Source organism: Heterodontus francisci, unplaced genomic scaffold (genome assembly GCF_036365525.1).
Source record: "Heterodontus francisci isolate sHetFra1 unplaced genomic scaffold, sHetFra1.hap1 HAP1_SCAFFOLD_61, whole genome shotgun sequence".
In the NCBI taxonomy this organism is placed as follows: domain Eukaryota; kingdom Metazoa; phylum Chordata; class Chondrichthyes; order Heterodontiformes; family Heterodontidae; genus Heterodontus; species Heterodontus francisci.
In genome coordinates, this window is record NW_027141441.1 from 8,259,768 (window position 1) to 8,278,508 (window position 18,741).

General features: G+C 48.4%; 2 non-coding genes across 2 annotated transcripts; both read right to left on the reverse strand.

The window, feature by feature from the left end:
• Positions 1–1,127: 1,127 nt before the first annotated feature.
• On the reverse strand, positions 1,128–1,210 carry trnal-uag (transfer RNA leucine (anticodon UAG)). Its single transcript has one exon. It is a non-coding gene; the product is annotated as a tRNA-Leu (tRNA).
• A 16,883-nt stretch (positions 1,211–18,093) lies between these two features.
• trnaw-cca (transfer RNA tryptophan (anticodon CCA)) lies at positions 18,094–18,165 on the reverse strand. The gene has a single exon. It is a non-coding gene; the product is annotated as a tRNA-Trp (tRNA).
• Positions 18,166–18,741: the final 576 nt, after the last annotated feature.

Genomic DNA, 18,741 nt, shown 5'->3' on the forward strand with positions numbered 1-18,741 from the left:
TCCACCCTGGGAAAAAGCTTCTGACTATCCACTCTGTCCATGCCGCTCAGAACTTTGTAAACCTCTATCATGTCGCCCCTCCACCTCCGTCGTTCCAGTGAAAACAATCTGAGTTTTTCCAACCTCTCCTCATAGCTAATGCCCTCCAGACCAGGCAACATCCTGGTAAACCTCCTCTGTACCCTCTCCAAAGCCTCCACGTCCTTCTGGTAGTGTGGCGACCAGAATTGCACGCAATATTCCAAGTGTGGCCTAACTAAGGTTCTGTGCAGCTGCAACATGACTTGCCAATTTTTATGCTCTATACCCCGACTGATGAAGGCAAGCATGCCGTATGCCTTCTTGACTACCTTATCCACCTGCGTTGCCACTTTCAGTGACCTTTGCCTTGGGTGGGTCCACGTTGATCCATTACATTCAGAATCACCTCCTTGAAATAACTCCATAGGACAACTACAGTAACCACACAGAATCTGCTTCAAACACTCCTCCACATTTTATCTGTTCTGACTGTCAACACCTCCAGCTCTTTGGTTTAAGTGGAACCCATCAGGTTTGTATAGGCTCCTTCTATTCTGAAAGCTGTAGCACTGGTTCAGGGAATTCAGCCCTGTTTCTCTACTCTAAAGGCTCAGCCATGCTTGATCTGTGTGGTATTTTGCTTTTATTGCAACGTTACAAGACCTCCAATGCTCTGGAAAACGATGGTCAGACCTTCCACTATTTCTTCCCTGGCGTCATTCAACAGCCTGGGGTACATTTCATCTGGTCCTGGTGATTTATCCACATTCAAGGATGCTCATCCCATTAAGACTTCCTCTCTCCTTAACTTATCACGTCCAATACTTCACACTCCTCCTCCTTCATAACAATATCTGCATCACCCCCTCATTTGAGAAGACAGTAATGTATTCATTAAGGATATTGGCAACATCTTCCACCCCGATACTAAGGTTACATTTTTGATGTTTTCTGTGCCCTGCTGTTTGCTCAGTTGCCTCTTACTCGAATGTTTTGATGCAACATCTTTGGGTCCATTGTTATTTTGCTTGTCCATGTTCTTTCCTGTTCTCTCTTTGCTCTTCACCTCTGCTCCCAAACGCCTCCGGTGCAGTCAAAACACAAGGTGTCAGAAGCGGGATTTGAACCCACGCCTCCAATGGACACTGCGATCTAAACGCAGCGCCTTAGACCGCTCGGCCACCCTGACCGCCTACTGGTTATCATTAATGCTAAGGAAATTATTCATTCTTTGTGAAAGTATTTGTGAGATTGTGGAAATGTCTGGAAGAGGAAAGACCAGCGGGAAAGCTCGGGCCAAGGCCAAGTCTCGCTCCTCCCGGACTGGACTGCAGTTCCCGGTGGGCCGTGTTCACAGGCTCCTGAGAAAGGGTAACTATGCTGAGCGTGTGGGTGCTGGAGCCCCGGTCTATCTGGCTGCTGTGCTCGAGTATCTGACCGCTGAAATTCTCGAGCTGGCCGGTAACGCGGCCCGGGACAACAAGAAGACCCACATCATCCCCAGACACCTGCAGCTGGCCGTCCGCAACGACGAGGAGCTCAACAAGCTGCTGGGAGGGGTGACTATCGCTCAGGGCGGGGTGCTGCCGAATATCCAGGCCGTGCTGCTGCCCAAGAAAACCAGCGCTCAGAGCTCCCAGAAAATGTAAAGCGGCCAAAATGTCATCTAATAAACCAAAGGCTCTTTTCAGAGCCACCCACAGTCTCTGTGAAAGGGCTGGTTACTGTCAGGAGGGAGTCAGTGATGGAGTTATTGTAACAGTGGATTGACCTGTTTCACATCTGTCCAGGTGTGTTTTCAGTTCCCTCTCTGGATTTCGTTCTGTTTCTCTGCTCACACATCTCCCCCTCTAGTTAAGTGAAGAAGTGAACTACAGGGTGTCAGAATCAACAATTTAATAAATCCCGCTGCCTTCGATTTGATAAATCCCGAGATTATCCCGGTATATTAACGGGAACTGGTTCGGAGCTGATGAATTAATTTAATAATGGAAGTGTCCGGGTTAATTCTCTGTTTTTCATTTGGACAGCTTGAATTGTGTTTTTTTTTCTCTCCGGTGATCTGAGCGCCGCTTCTCAATGAGAATCTGCTCCCAGAACAGAGTAAATGCAGGAAGAAAGAAGCCATTCTCGGGCTGTGTGTTTCTTTCCTAACCTGATCTGTTGAGACCGCACTGTTCCCAGAGGACGGAATCAGTGAGAGTTGTGCACACACAGGAGCTGAGTCCACTGCAGCGCTTTAATATGTGCCTTCTCCCCGGCCCTCCCTATTCTCCGGACACAACGCTGTTTGTTCCCCCGGCGGCGGGGTAGAGTCGGGGATTCTCTCCCCGCAGTGTCAGTGGCTGCAGCCCCGGAGAACTGGCGGTTTCAGTCAGAGTGACCGAGCTACCTTACAGGACTCTCCCCCTGAATTTGTGAACTGAGACTACACCGAACACATCCCCAGTTAGAGTGAGGGCCGGACATCCTTCTGTTTTATTACAGAGAGTGGGGAAAGGGTTGGGTGGAGGGGAGTCACCAGGGATCCTGGATTTGCTCCAAATCATTTCCATGTGGAATCTGCAGGCGGGGCCGGGACAGGGATCATTTGATCAGGGGATCAGCTCTTTCCTGAGAGATGTGGGTGGCTCTGAGAAGAGCCTTTGTGTTCAGATGTTTACAAGTTTCCCGCGCTCTTTCACTTCTTTCCAGACCATGCTTTCTGAGCCTTCGCTGCTTTCGGCTTGACCTTGCTCTTCCATGTCTGCACTTCCTTCAGCGCCTTTCCGCCCGCCGCACTCTTGCCTTTTTTGACCTTCTTCGCAGGAGACTTTTTCTGAAGCACTGCTTTCTTCACCGCCTTATTTGGCGTTGCCGCCGCCTTGCTGCTCGTTTTCTTGGCTGTTACTTTCTTTGTTGTCACTTTCTTGGCTGCTGGTTTCTTCACCAATGATTTCTTGTCTGCTGGTTTCTAACAAAGGAGTTATTGTCTGCTGGTTTCTTCACTAAAGATTTCTTGGCTGCTGATTTCTTCACTAAAGATTTCTTGTCTACTGGTGTCTTCACTAAAGATTTCTTCGCTGCTGGTTTCTTCACTAAAGATTTCTTGTCTGCTGGTTTCTTCACTAAAGATTTCTTGGCTGCTGGTTTCTTCAAGAAAGATTTCTTGTCTGCTAGTTTCTTCATGAAAGATTTCTTGTCTGCTGGTTTCTTCACTAAAGATTTCTTATCTGCTGGTTTCTTCACTAAAGATTTCTTGCCTGCTAGTTTCTTCACCTTCTTTCCCACTTTTCCCTGGGTTTTCCTTCTTGCTGATTTTGAAGGAGCCGGAGGCTCCCTGTCCCTTGCTCTGCACCAGGGAGCCTTTGTTCACATTCCTCTTGATACTTTGCTTGATCTGGGTCCTGAGCTTCTCCACATCGACACCGCTGCTACCCAGAGCCTTCTTTATGGCGGCCAGGGACATCCCGTTGCGATCGCTGAAAGCCGGCACAATCTTGAGGATCTGTTCGCCCAACGGGAGACCGGCTGGCTTGTTCCGGGGAGCCGCCTTCTTCTTCTTGGGGGTCTTGACTTGGGCGGCGGCGGCGGCTGGAGGAGCCGTTTGGGCTGCTGCACTATCGGACATGTCCGGGACTCTGCACAAATTCTCACTGTCAGTGTGAACTGGGTCAGAAATGAAGCCGGTGATGGTGGCACAGAGCAACTTCAAGGCAGAGAGAGGACAGGGCGGAGACAAGCTGCTGTCAGCTCTCGGCTCCTGCTGTCTCTCTGTGTTTCTCTCTCCTCACAAACTCTCCAATTCCTTTGAAATTCAGAGACTCCAGACTTCCAGACTAGATCTTTCCTGTCTCTCACTCCAGTATGTTTGCTGTTGAAAAGCTTTCACTCGGATTGAGGACTCCATTTTCCATTTAACCTGGTTTTATTGCTGCATTGACCGCCCTCTCTCACCCCTCGCTGACATGTTCTCTACTTTTCAACTGAAATCTTGAAATTAAAAAAAATGATCCCGAATTCCCACTTTGGGGCTGAGCAGGGAGCAGGGCGGTTCTTTGACTGGAAAATCATTTGATTTTACACAAGAATGACTCTGAAATCCGGCGATGAGAGCGGACCCACAAACACAGTGGCTTCAGACTAACCCGCCCTCCCCTTTAATACAATCTCTCTTCCACAATATTCACATCTGCATATTCACAGGACAAACTGTTCCCTGAATGTAGAGTTCCCAGGACAGGTTTTCCCCTCCGCTCGGTCTGTGCTGCGGATTCTCGGGGGTGAGTTGTATTTTCTCAGCTCAGTCAGTGTTAAACAGTCTGGGGCCGGCGCTCCGAATATTGTCTGTTAACCAGAGTCCGCTACAAGAGCCAATCACAGTTGTGACTTTTTTTATTCGTTCATCGGATTTGGGTGTGAGTCCAGAACCAGGGGTCATAATCTAAGGATACGGGGTAAACCTTTCAGGTTGTCCTTTCTCTCTCTGCCGACACCCACCCCCGGTCTCCTCTCTCCCTCTTACTCTCCTCTCTCTCTCTCCCTCTCTCTGACAGTTGCAGAGAGCGAGAACTCTCAGCTTTATGGTTAGTCTTTTTTTAAAAAATCGCAGCCGTCAGTTTCACAGCTGACAGGTGCTTTGAGCAGAGACAGCACTTCCGAAACTCGGACAAGCTCGGGTTTTTCTGGAGGGCTTTGAAATGAAATCAGAACTGCCGGAAAGCTCCGAACTTGTCCGAGGTTCTGAAACGTTGTCTCTGCTCTCAGGACCTGTCAGCTGTGAAACTGACGGCTGCGATTTGATTGAAAGTCAGACTGGTCTGGAAGAAGAAGCCAATGGGAAATTTCTCATCCCTGAAATTATCAGTCACGGACTGAACTGTTTTAACGTGGACACTGGTGTCCATGTACAGACATGTTGCCAACCCCTGTTCTTCACACAGACTTACCAATCACACACTGATCAACGCCAACAAATAATTTGACTTTTTTATTGAAGACTGACAATACTATATACAATTTACAGGAGAGTATTACAGGCACATCTTACCGGGGATCATCCCATCTCCCACTCTGTGTCACATACTGTATGACATCAATTCCTGAAGTGATGATGCACACACGAGTTACCAATTCCTTGAAACAAAGAGTAGGCATAAATGGGCCATTTTCTCATTGTCGGGATGTGACTGGTGGAGTGCCACAAGGATCAGTGCTTGGGGTTCAATTATTTACTATCTATATTAATGACATGGAGGAGGGGGCAGAGTGTAATATATCCAAATTTGCTGATGATACAAAAATAGGTAGGGCATGTTGTCATGAAGACATAAGGAATCTCCAAGGGGATATAGATAGGTTGAGTGAGTGGGCAAAAACTTGGCAGATGGAGTTTAATGTAGGAAAGTGTGAGGTCATACACTTTGGTAGGAAGAATCAAAATGCAGACTATTATATAAATAGACAGAGACTCCAAAAAAGAGGGATCTGGGTGTTCTTGTGATTGAAACACAAAAAGTTAGCATGCAGGTGCAGCAAGTAATTAAGAGGGCAAATGGAATTTTGGCCTTTATTGCTAGGGGGCTGGAGTTTAAAAATAGGGAAGTCTTGTTAAAGCTGTACAGGGTGTTGGTGAGGCCACACCTGGAGTGCTGTGTACAGTTTTGGTCCCCGTATTTAAGAAAGGATATATTGGCATTGGATACAGTCAAAAGAGATTCACTCGGCTGATTCCTGGGAGAAAGGGGTTGACTTATCAAGAATGGCTAACAAGTTAGGCCTTTATACATTAAAGTTTAGAAGAATAAGGGTGATCTTATTGAAATGTATAAGATTCTGAGGGGGCTTGACAGGGTAGATGTTTCCACTAGTGGGGGAATCTCAAACTAGGTGACATAGTTACAGAATAAGGGGACAGTCATTTAAAACTGAGATGCAAAGGAATTTCTTCTCTCAGAGGGTAGTGAATGTCTGGAATTCTCTACCCAGAGAGTTGTGGAGGCTAAATCACTGAAAGCATTTAAAGAGGAGGTAGATAGATTTTTGAAATATTGGGGAGTTGAGGGCTATGAGGAGCTGGCACGAAAGAGGAGTTGAGGTCTGGGGCAAATCATCCCTGATCTTATTAAATGGTGGGGCAGGCTTTGGGGACTGAATGGCCTACTCCTGCTCCTATTTCTTATGTTCTTATAAGGGGGCTACAAAGAGATGTAGATCGGTTAAGTGAGTGGGCAACAACCTGGCAAATGGAGTAAAATGTGGGAAAGTGTGAAATTGTCCACTTTGGCGGGAAGAATAAAAAAGAAGCATATTATCTAAATGGTGAGAGATTGCAGAGCCCTGAGATGCAGAGGGATCTGGGTGTCCTCGTGTATGAATCGCACAAGGTTAGTATGCAGGTACAGCACGTAATTAGGAAAGCGAATAGAATGCTCGTGTTTATCGCGAGGGGAATTGAATACAAAAGTAGGGAGGTTATGCTTCAGCTATACAGGGCATTGGTAAGACCACATCTGGAGTACTGTCTACAGAACTGGTCTCCTTATTTAAGGAAGGATGTGAATGCATTGGAGGCAGTTCAGAGAAGGTTTACTGGACAAATACCTGGAATGGTGGGCTGTCTTACAAGGAAAAATTGGACAGGCTTGGCTTGTATCCACCAGATTTTAGAAGAGTAAGAGGCAACTTGATTGAAACACATAAGATCCTGAGGGTCTTGACAGGGTGGATGTAGAAAGGATGTTTCCTCTTGTGGGAGAATCTAAAATTAGGGGTCACTGTTTAAAAATATGGGGTCGCCCATTTAAGACAGAGATGAGGAGAATTTTTTTCTCTTAGATGGTTGTGAGTCTTTGCAGTTCTCTTCCTCAAAACGCAGTGGAAGCAGAGTCTTTGAATATTTTTAAGGCAGATGTAGATAGATTCTTGATAAGCAAGGGGGTGGTCAGGGGTAGCTGGAAATGTGGGTCATCAGTTCAGCTATGAAATTATTGAATGGCAGAGCAGGCTGGAAGGGCCGAGTGGCCTACTCCTGCTCCTAATTCATATGTCCGTATGCTTGTATGTTTGTATAAAGCCCAAGATGCCATATATTTTACTACTACTCTCTCAATATGCCCTGCTACCTGCAAAGATCGATGCACATGCATCCCCAGGTCCCTCTGTCCCTGAACACTCTTTAGAACTGTGCCATTAAGGATACATTGCCTCTCCCTATTCCTTCTGTCAAAATGCATCACCTCACACTTAACAGTATTAAATTCCATCCGTCACCTCTCTGCTCATTCTGCTAGCCTATCTATGTCCTATTGCAGGCGGTTCATATCATCCTCACTGTTTGCCTCACCTCCAAGTTTGGTATTGTCAGCAAATTTTGAGATTCTGTTCCGTATTCCAAGATCCACATATTTTATACATAGCAAGAAAAGCAGTGATCCCAGCACTGACCCTTGGGGAACACCACTGTCGACCATCCCCTAGTCTGAAAAGAAACCATTTACTACAACTTGCTTGTTTCTGCCCTTAATCCAATTTTTTAACCAATTGGACACTGACCCTCCTATTCCATGAGCCTCAATTTTGTTAACCAGCCTTTTATGTGATACCTTATCAAATGCTTTCGTAAAATCCATAGAAACAACATCCACTGCATTTCCTTCATCAAACTTCTCTGCTCCTTCATCAAAAAATTCAATTAGATTAGTGAAGCATGATCTGCCTTTTACAAATCCATGCTGGATATCCTTAATTAACTCAAACCTCTCTAAATGTCCATTGATATTTTCCCTGATTATCATTTCTGAAACCTTACCCAGCATTGATGTTAAATTAACTGGCTTGGAGTTGCTTGGACTGTCCTTACACCCTTTCTTGAATAAGGGTGTCATTTGCCACTCTCCAATCCCCTTATCCAGGGAAGATTGGAAGATTATGGCAAGCCCTTCCTGGAGGAGTCTAGACATGCAAGGACTCAACTACCAGCAAGCGTAGAAAGCAAGACCCAGGCTCAGGGCCTTCAGTTTCCCCTGGAGGGGAGTCGGAGAGGCAGCGGACCCTGTGAGGAACCACAGTTCAGGAAAGATGAGAAGGTCATTATGAGGGGACAGAGGAGATTAAGTTCAAGGTTTCCCAGCTTATAAGCAAGTGCAGAGACAAGGAATGGTGCTGGGGCAAATAATAGGAAGCTGTGATCGGTTGGAAGGCAGGAGTGATTAAATGACAGAAGAGATGATGGTGCAAGGCAAAAGTCAGGGAAACAACAAGTAACATTTGGCCGGCACAGATACCAGGAGTGGAGTTTGAACACACACAGACATATATTCATTGGATTTTAAGTCCAACACCTTAACCACTCAGCCCTCCTGGTTCATTAACCCGTTGCTGAAAATGAAATTTAATGTGATCCTGGTGACATCTGGCCTTTTACAATATACAATTATGACTCCTCTCCCATGCTAAATTGGACCCTTCATTACTTATGAACCTCAATTGGATCACCCCTCAGTCTAGGTTTCTCGAAGGTGTAGGGTTCCAACTCTTTTAGTCTAACTTGATAACGAAGATGTCTTACACTGGGAATTAGTTTAATGTCTCTCCTCTGTACCCTGTCAAAAGCCTCAATAGCACCCATCATGTGAGGAGACCAAGACTGGATACAATATTCCAAGTGAGGCCTGACCAAGGTTTCATAAAAGGACAAATTCGGGACATCTCAGATACTGAAGGAGTCCGTGTCCAGAAGCAGCAAGACCTGGACAACATTCAGGCTTGGCCTGATAAGTGGCAAGTAACATTCACACCACATAAGTACCAGTCAATGACCATCTCCAACAAGAGAGAATGTAACCATCTCCCTTTGACGTTCAACAGCATTACCATCGCTGAATCCCCCCCACCATCAACATCCTGGGGGTAACCATAGACACAAGCTTAACTGGACCATTCATATAAATACTGTGGCACCAAAGGTAAAACAGACAGTGAGAATTCTGCAATGAATAATTCAGCTCTCGGTACGAGGTGAAATGCTCATTAGGAGAGCTGGAAAAATGGACTGGTCAGGTGGGCAGAAAAGTGGCAAATGGAATTCAACTTGGAGAAGTGTGAGGTGATGCCTTTGGTGAGGTCAAACACGGCAAAGGAATACACAATTAATGGGTGAATACTGAGAGGTCTAGAGGAAGTGAGGGACCTTGAAGTGAATGTCCACAGATCCCTGAAAGTAGCAGGACAGGTTGATAAGTTGGTTGAGAAGGCTTATGGAATCCTTTCCTTTATTAGCCGAGGTATAGAATATCAGAGCAGGGAGGTTATGCTGGAACTGTATCAATCATTAGTTAGGCCACAACTTGAGTTCTGTGTGCAGTTCTGGTCACCTCATTCCAGAAAGGATGCAATTGCACCAGAGAGGTTACAGAGGAGATTTACGAGGATGTTGCCAACTCTGGAAAAATGCAACGATGAGGAAAGATTGGATCGGCTGGGGTTGAATTGAGGAGGCTGAGGGGAGATTTGATTGAAATGCATAAAATTGTGAGGGGTCTGGATAGAGTGGATGGGAAGGGTCTATTTACCTTAGCAGGGAGGTCAATGACTAAGGGGCATAGATTTAAAGTGATTCGTTGAACGATTAGAGGGGAGATGAGGAAACTTTTTTCACCCAGAGGGTGCGAGGGGTCTGATACTCACTGCCTATAAGGGTAGTTGAGGCAGAAACCCTCAACTCATTTCAGAGGAGTCTGGATGTGCACCTCAAGTGCCTGAACCTGCAGGGCTACGGTCCAAATGCTGGACAATGGGATTCCGCTGGGTTGCCCGATTTTTGGCCTTCCTGTGCTCTAAACTTTCTATGTTCAATGATTCTATGCAGAGACAATGGGCCGAATAGCCTCCTTCTGCACTGTAATAATTTTGTGATCTTTGACTCTCCAAAACTTGTCCACCATCTACAAGGCACAAGCCAGGATGAGTGCAGCTCCAACAATACTCTAGAAACTTGACACTGTTCAGGACAAGCAGCTGCCTTGATTGTCACCCCATTCACCACCTTAAACATTCACTCCCTTCACCACTGACGCACAGTGGCAGTAGTGTGTACCATCTACCAGATGCACTGCTGCAACTCACCAAGGCTCCTTCAAAAACACCTTCCAAACCGAAGAACTCAACCACCTTGAAGGACAAGGGCTGCAGATTCATGGAAACACCACCATCTGCAAGTTCCCCTTCAAGTCACACACCATCTGATCTGCAACAATATCGCTGTTCATTCACTGATGTTGGGTCAAAATCCTGGATCTCCCTTCCTAACAGCACTGTGGGTGCACCTACACAACATGGAGTGCAGCAATTCAAGAAGGCAGCTCACCGCCATCTTGTCAAGGACAATTAGGGATGGGTAACAAATTCTGGCCTTGCCAGTGTCGCTCACATCCCATGAAAGAATATGCCCCATCTTATATGCAATTATCCTCTGAATGCAGCCCAACCCCCTATTTGCTCCAGCTATCACTTCACAGCATTGCTGCTGTACCTTTCGAGATCTGTGCACGAGAACATCCAGATCTCTGCTCAAAATTATTTTCCTTCTCCACCTGCTTTAATGTTTTTCCCTGAAGGGTGTATGAATGTTGAGCATTCGCCCTGTCCACATGAATAACACTGCACTTACCCAAATTAAACATCATTTACCAGTCATGAACCCAATCTCCCAACACATTAAGATCAGCCTGAAACAGTCGAGCATCGTCTACAGTCTGAACAGTCGCACAGATCTTCAAATCATCTGTAAATTTACAGATGGTGCCCCCTACACCTCCATCCAGATCATTAATAAAAATAATAAAGAGCAACAGACCCAACACCGATCCCTGTGGGACACCACTGGTAACTGGTCTCCAAACAGATCCAGATCCATCTGTAACTACTTTCTGCCTACATCGTGCCAGTCAGTTCCCAATCCAGATCTATATATTACCACTGATACCAGGGACTTTAATCTTATAGAGAAGCCTCTTGTGTGGAACCTTATCAAAATCTTTTGGCTGAGATCCGCTAATTGAGCACAGGCCGGGGATGAGGCCTAGGCCTGTCCTGCTCTGTGTGTGGGTCTCAGGAAGGCACAAGGTGTGATCAGCTCACTGAGCACAGGCCCTTCCTGCTCTCCAGTGCTCAGTACCTCACCAAATGAGAATAACTAACACACCACAGGCCAGGGAGCCTCGGCCCATCCTCCCCTGATTGTGGTTCAGTGCCAACCAGGTCAGATCAGCTAATTCAGCACAGACTGGAGATGGAAGCTGGATCTTTCCTGCTCTGGGGGCTCCGTACCATACCAGGTGTGATGAAGTAAAATACCACAGGCCGGGGATGGAGCCTGGGATTTTCCTGTTCTGTGTGGGGCTCTGTACAACACCGTGTGAGATGAACTATCATCCCTCAGGCTGAGGAAGGAGCCTGGGCCCATTCTGTTCTGTGTGGATCCTACAACATTGGGTGGGTTCAGTGAACTCAACACAGGCCATGAATACAACCAGGCCCTTTCCTGCTCCATGTGGCTCAGTATCACACCAGGTGACATCAGCTAACACAGCCCAGGTGGGGCTGGGGCTGGAGCCTGGGCCTGTCCTGCTCTGTGGGCTCAGTAACACAGCCCGTAAGATGAACTTTTTTCAAAAGACTTCAGTGTATTTAACTCTGTGTCCAACACTGTGAGGCAGCTTTCTGTGTTTATAAAGAGTGTAATTTATTGACTGGTCTCTTGGATCTTGGAGCAAACAGGGTGACATACAGAGGTCTGTGTGCAGAGGGTTTGGGGGTGATCTCTGATTCCTAACCCTTTCTGGATTGTGAGGAATAAAGAATGAATGAGAGAGAGAGAATGTGGGAGAAGGGATGATAGAAGAATTTGTCCGTGAACCTGATTAAAAGTGGCTCAAACGCAAAATAATATGAAGATATCAAGAGCAGAACATTAACATAATCTGAGTTCCGCGATCTGGTCGGGTCCCATTCCCCTGAAGTGAGGAATGAACGGGTGGGGAAATTCCGCCTGGAGTTATATTTGTCTCCAATGAAGATGAGCTCACAGTGAGGATGGAATAGCTCAGTTGGGAGAACACTAGATTGAAGAACCAGGATACAATCCCTGGTTTCATCAGTTTTAATTTGGTGTCTCCTTCATTTTAAGTAGAGAGAATCAGAGGGGAGATTTTCCACTCTTGACTCCATGGGCTGAATTTTAAACTAACGGTGCGGCTCTCGGCAGAGGCACCGGAAGCGGGTGTCGTCACCACACGAGTGAAATGTGGCCGACCGACTCCGATCACGGAGCAGCCGACAAATTAATGAAGGGGAGGCGTGGGGCCCATGTAAACAAGGACCAGAGGCAGGGAACGAGGTGCCGATGGCACCGACATCTGACACAACGGCAGGTGCTGGCACCATATTTAAAGGGCTGCCAGCCCTGCATTCACTGCTGCCTGGTTTAAAGGAGTGTCTTCCTGAGAGCCCTCTGCTGTCCCAGGACCAGTTCTGCTGCCTCTGATGCCCCAGGACCCATTCTGCTGCCTCTGTTGCCTGATGGGTAAGGAGCTGAATGCGAGCCTGCAGTGACCATGGTGCCACGGTTTAGCGATGCCACCCTGCAGGTTCTCCTCCAGGTGACAAGAGAAAGGTGCAAGATCCTCTTCCCCAGGGATGGGAGGTGGAGACCTGTCCACCTGACCAAGCAAAGCTGGCTGGAGATAGTAGGTGAGGTCAGCAGCCATGGGTTCACCCCCAGGAAATGGATCCAGTGCAGGAAGTGGGTCAATGACCTGATCCAGGTTGCTCAGGCGACAAATCAAAGCACTTTGGACCCTTTGGACATTGCATGTGGCAGAGTGAGAGGGAATGTTTAGTGGAAAGGGAGTGACCACCCAGTCATGTGTATTGGGGAAGGGCAGCAGGAGAGGCACACGTCAGTCATTATATAACCTCACACAGTCCCTCGAGAGGGGCCGCATGCAGGAGGCATATGTGTGTCCACATCATGGACTGCTGGACTATCACCATCAGAGATGTTGGGCTTGTCCCCGCTGGGAGACTAACTTTGTTCATCATTGTGTCTGCAGGAGAAGACATCCCACAATTGGAAAGAGCGTGTCAAGACTGGCGGTGGAGTGCCTTATCTCCGTGTCCTCATCCCGATGGAGGAGGAGGCCATGGAACAGGCCGGGCTGCAAAGCAGCTGCTCCATATCTGATGGAGAGACAGGGGCATTTACCCAAGAGAGTGAGTGCACATCTCCTGGGGCACAAGGGAGCATCCGCTGCAAAGGAGCCACACTGCTCATCTGTTCACCACTGCATCAATGGAGCTGCACAGTAGGGGTGGTTGGAATGTCACGATGGGCAGACCGTAACCCTTCAATGTCCCTGTTTTCTCATGAAGGCCCGGATGAACGACAAAAGCAAAGAGCTGGAGATACTGGGAGACAGCCGGACACGTCTGAGGAGGAGGAGGGAGCCTCAGATGGTGCACCATCACATCATTCCCCTGCACCCTCCACCAGAACAGAAACGCTCACGCAAACTGATGAGCACATCACAGACAGGCCCGGGCAGCTGATGGAGGCTGTGACAGCCGAGGCCACTGACAGTTGGTGGTCTGTGGGAGGCCAGGCCCATGCTGAGCCCCAGGCTGATGACATGCCTCTGGTGTCACCAGCAACACGGGAAATACCGCAGCTGCAGCGAGAGGTCAGGTAACATCTGGCAGAGTTGCCAGAGGCTATGTGTACCCGAACAAGGATGGTGGAGGAGTCCATCCAGACCTTGGGTGCTGCATTGTCTCTGATGGGGGTGTGTCTGGCTTCCTCCATTGCGAGATTGGTGACTCTCATGGAGAGCCTGATCCAGCCAATCAATCAGTGGCTGCCGGAGATGTGTGCAGACCTGCACTCCATCGCTTTGTCCATGAGCTCCATCCAGCGGTGACAAGGTGAGAGGGGGGACGAGGTCCACGTCCCTCTCAGGTCAGCAGCGAGTTACAAGTGTGTCTTATAAGGGGGAGGAGCAGCTGGCTGCTACATCTGGGGTCTCCTCTCAGGGTGCTCCTGGTGTGGACAGTAGCTCCAAAGCCCCTCTGCCAGTGACACAAGTGATGCCAGTGCCTGCCTCCATCACCCTCGATGACAGAGGGGGGTCCCTGTACCTGTGCAGGAGGCCCTCAGTGTGCCGGGGCCCTCCAGGCCTCAGGCAGCAAGAGGACGGCCACCAATGTCATCCCAAGCCATGGGGCAGCAAGGTCAGCAGCCTGTCTCCACCTCAGCTGACAGAGCAGGGGGAGCACCACGTAGGAGCACCCGGAAAAGATTTAAGAAGAGCACCTAGATTCACTTAGGGTTCACGGTGAATGTACATTCCAGATGGATAGGGTTGCATTTGTTGTCACACGGAAGAAAGAAATGATGTTCTCTCACTATGTCTCCTTCCTATTGTTGATGCCCTTTGGGACTTCATTTAAACCCTTCCTCCCAAGGGGCTGGAAGTGAGGGACCAAGCCCTGAGTTCACAAAGCTTTGGCCTTGTCACTGTGCGATGTGTACCTGGACGCTGCAGAACAGAAGGAAGGAGGTGACAACAGGGCTGTTTAAAGCTAAGACTTTATTGCCTTGGTTCCAGAAGGTGGTAAGGCTCAAAGGAAACTTGAATGTATAAGGGTGTCTCATGTCTCCCTTGTGTGTATCTCATGGCCCCTACCCTGCTGTGCCTGAGGTTCTTCATCTGGCACTGCTTGGGCAGCATCCTCCTCCACATCCTCATCATTAGAGGAGACATCACACTCCACGATATCCTCACTAGTCAACACCTCACCCCTCTGTAATGCCAGATTGTGCTGTGCACAGCAAACCACCACGATATGCGAGACCCTCGCCGGGACATACTGAAGGGCTCCACTGGATCGATCTAGGTACCTGAATCTCATCTTCAGGAGACCAATGGCCTCCTTGATGGTCGCTCGGGTTGACCCGCAGCAGGTGTTGTACCTCTCCTCTGCATCCGTGCGTGGGTTCCTTACAGACATCAGTAGTCATGTCCTCAGTGGGTAGCCCTTGTCTCCAAGGATCCATCTCTGAAAGCGGATGGGGCCGCGGAAAGGTTCTGGCACCTGGGAGTGCCTTGGTATGCCGGCGTTGTGGCTGCTTCCCGGGATTTGTGCACACACCTATGGGATCCATTTGCAGTGGTCGCAGACCAATTGCACACTGAGCAAGTGGAAGCCCTTCCTGTTGAAGGCTGCTGGCTGGTCTGCAGGAGCCATGATGGTCACATGGGTGCAGTCAATGACACCCTACACCTGGTGGAATCCAGCGATGTCCCCGAATCCTATCGCTCTCTCAGCTTGACTGTTTGGATCAATGTGCACATAGTCACCGGCCCTCCTGAACAGGACATTGGTGACCTCCTTGATGCACTGATTCACTACAGACTGTGAGATTCCACACATATCTCCAGTGGATCCCCGCAATGATCTGGTGGTGAAGAAGTTCAGTGGCACGGTGACCTTCAGTGACACTGGCATCAGGTGCCCACCAAGTCGCATGGGGCACAGCTGCATCATGGCAGAGAGATCAGTGACGACCCCCGTGGAGAGGTGCAGTCTGCGGAGACACTGTCACTCGGACATCTGCAGGTAGTTGAACCTCGGCTGACGTGTTCCTCTGCCTCCTTCTCCAGCCTCCTGTTCGAGGCTGGCCTTCCTGTGGGCCCCCAAGCTGCTGTGGTGCCCCTGCTGGTGCCTGTGCCTCCCTCCCTTCCTCTCTACTCCTCCTCCTCCTCCTCAATGGGAGCCTCGAATCCAATGAGAGCCTCGAATGAGGCCCATGACAGGTTGCCCCTCCCTGAGTGCAAGGCCTTCACAGTTAACAACACCCAGCCACATTTACCTCACTTGTCACCCTCAATGAAGTGACACTGCCCCAATGGCACCCTGGTGTTGTTCCCTCTGCAGAGCTGGCACATTGGCCCCCACTCCTGACAGTGTTTCCCGATGCCCTTTCTGCCAAGTTTTGCTGCCTCACCCGATAGCTTCCCAGTGAAGACAACACTCAGCTCCCACCTCCCAGTCAGCTCCTTTAACCAGGCGAGGCTCTGAAGCCCCGTGGTTCCCGTGTGCTATTAGTACAATTGGATCCAGTGAATAAAATTGCTGACAATTGGACTCATAAATACTTGATATTTTGATACTTCACATTTTTATTCATTCATTCATGCGATGTGGGCATCGCTGGCTAGGCCAGCATTTATTGCCCATCCCTAATTGCCCATGAGAAGGTGGTGGTGAACTGCCTTCTTGAACCACTGCAGTCCATGTGGGGTAGGTACACCCACAGTGCTGTGAGAAAGGGAGTTCCAGGATTTTGACCCAGCGACAGTGAAGGAACGGCGATATAGTTCCAAGTCAGGATGGTGTGTGGCTTGGAGGGGAACTTGCAGGTGGTGGTATCCCCTGCATTTGCTGCCCTTGCCCTTCTCGGTGGTAAAGGTCGCTGGGTTTGGAAGGTGCTGTCGAAGGAGTCTTGGTGCATTGCTGCAGTGCATCTTGCAGACGGTACACACTGCTGCCACTGTGTTCCGATGGTGGAGGGAGTGAATGTTTGTAGATGGGGTGCCAATCAAGTGGGCTGCTTTGTCCTGGACGGTGTTGAGATTCTTGAGTTGGAATTGCACCCATCCGGGCAAGTGGAGAGTATTCCATCACACTCTTGACTTGTGAATTGCAGATGGTGGACAGGCTTTGGGGAGTCAGGAGTCATGGATGAGTGGGAGGAATATATCACACTTTGGGTCTTTTGTGAGAGGATTTATTGATAAACCTGGGATTTGAGAGGAAGCTGCTTCATGGTTTACAGAACCAATTCAGCCCCTGGGGTGGAGCCAACAGCTGCACTGTAATTACTCACCTCAGGATTCCAAGCCTCTGACCAGCTCTTCTAGTCACGTTATTTGTATGGCTACCCATGGTAACCTCCATGATGTTGATGGTGGGGGATTCAGCAATTGTAATGCTATTGAATGTCAAGGGTAGATAGTTAGATTCTCTCTTGTTGGAGATGGTCATTGCCTGGCACTTGTGTGGTGCGAATGTTACTTGCCACTTCTCATCCCAAGCCTGTGAGACTGAAATAGCTCAGTTGGGAGTGTGTTGGACTGAAGATCCCTGGTTCAATCTGGGGTTTTGGCAGTTCTCCTTTATTCTGCATCGCCCTTTGGTTTTGACTCTTGAGCTGCACAATTTACACTGAAATTATTTACCCAACTCTGAAGGTTGGATTGGAATAGAGAGATATCAATGATGGGAAATATTTACATTCTCAGCTTTAGCTTATTCTCTATCTCTTTGTGTCCTTTTCCCCAGTTTTTGAATCTTTCAGGGCCGGGTGAACATTTGATTTGCTGCATATGTCCCAAACTGAAGCCTTTTCCACATCTCTGGGCAGTCAGACTTGCTCTGTCTGTTTTTGCTGCTCGTGACCATGAACGAGAACAGGCCACGAGTTCAACGTTTTTCAGAAAACGGAAGATAATTGGAAAGAATTCTGTGTTACTCCAGACCAGTGACAAAGATACAATGGATGTTATTCAAAATAAATTCCCTTTGACATTTGATGTAAACTTGTTTGCATCTAAAAGTTGGATTTTAAGTGTTGCAAAAATGTGTCAAATTAATGACTGACCATGTGACAGCGCACATGGGGATCAAATCCACAGCCTTGTTGTTATCAACACTGCGTCCTAACCAACTGAACTAAGCGGCCGATAGACAGAGCCAGGTATGGGTTTGAGCCGCACGCTGTGCGGTTTGTGTTTTATTTCTCACACTGGGTGACAGAGCGATTGCACAAACAATGGACACATCACATCCCTGAAACATTGTTCTGATATAAAACAGTGTGAAATAAGAACTGAGCATGGAAATGGAACGGAACCAGAAATCAGGACTTTAATCTATTAAAGTTGATCTTGAAATTCTACCATGCACGAATATTCCAAGAGAACGAACTCTCTTCTGATATAAAATCCAGGAACTTGAGCTGCTGTAAAACACAACTGAGCCTGACGTGTTTTGAACACGCAACCTTCTGATCTGGAGTCAGACGCACTACCGTTGTGCCACAAGCTTACAGGTAAAGCAAAGTCTTCCATTCCTGGCAGATTTACTTCTTGTTTAGATTCAATGATTGAAATTAATTCAATCCTCATCTGACCTCCGCTCTGCAAAGGCCTGCCACCCGACCTGAACCCGACGGGACCCGACGACCTGTGTCGGGTCCGGGTCGTGTTGGGTCGCTCTTCCGGGTCTGGCTTTCGGGCTCGGGTCAGGTCGGGCCAGGTTCGGGTTGGGCTGGGTCCAGGTCGGGCTGAGTCCGTGTCGGACACACACAGTAAGTATTACATTTAACTCTGCTGGGAAGTTGAGTTTAATAAGTGTCAAAAGTTGAAAAGCCAACCTAAGCTGGGAGTCCGGGTCATCAAGGAGGGAAACTCTGAGTCTGCTCAGTGAGAAAGTGAGCATCTCTATGACGTCATTGCGCTCATGCTGCAGCTTCCTGTAGATTCGGAATCGGGAGGTAGATAAAGTGAACATTCCAGTGGTCGGGTAAGGCTCGGGTTAGTTTGGGCGTGGGAATAAATGGAGATACTCGGGCCGGGTCGGGCTCGGGTCCAATGTGGTTCTGTCAGGTTCGGGTCGGCTTTT